The 517-nt window shown below is 33.8% G+C and overlaps 1 non-coding gene across 1 annotated transcript; it reads right to left on the bottom strand.

The window, feature by feature from the left end:
• Positions 1–201: 201 nt before the first annotated feature.
• Positions 202–309, bottom strand: LOC121994833. The gene has a single exon (XR_006115808.1). It is a non-coding gene; the product is annotated as a small nucleolar RNA R71 (small nucleolar RNA).
• Positions 310–517: the final 208 nt, after the last annotated feature.

The raw sequence follows: 517 nt of genomic DNA, 5'->3' as shown, positions 1-517 counted from the left end.
CCTTAAAGCATTTATTGAATATTGTGACATGGTACAGCGTGAGGGAGTCTCTATTGATGCTATTAGGTTAATTGCATTTCCTTTCAGCATCAAAGATAGAGTAAAAACTTGGTTTTATTCTCTTCATCCTCAAAGTATTATAAGTTGGGAATAATTGGAACAATGATTTCTAAATTATTTTTTCTCTCCAAGATGAATAGAGTACATGAGGAAATGCATTACAAATGTTGCTCAGGTAGATGGAGAATCACTATTTGAAGCATGAGACAGATTTAAAGGTTTAGTAAGATAGTGTCTTCACCATGGTTTGAAAAGATGGTCGATATTGCACATATTCTATATGGGGATTTTGTTCTCAGATAAGTCATTATTAGATTCATCTGCTAGAGGTTCTTTGATGAACAAAAGTTTGGACGAAACATATACATTAATTGATCAAGTGATATTGAACCTCCAAGAATAGTCAGACAAAAGTTGGATGGAATCTCCCCCACTAATTCCTAAAGTGCAAGCAACT

The sequence above is a fragment of the Zingiber officinale genome, chromosome 1B, assembly GCF_018446385.1.
Source record: "Zingiber officinale cultivar Zhangliang chromosome 1B, Zo_v1.1, whole genome shotgun sequence".
NCBI classification, from domain to species: Eukaryota; Viridiplantae; Streptophyta; class Magnoliopsida; order Zingiberales; family Zingiberaceae; genus Zingiber; species Zingiber officinale.
Note: the sequence above shows the minus strand (reverse complement) of the source record. Positions and strands in the feature narration are given on the sequence as shown.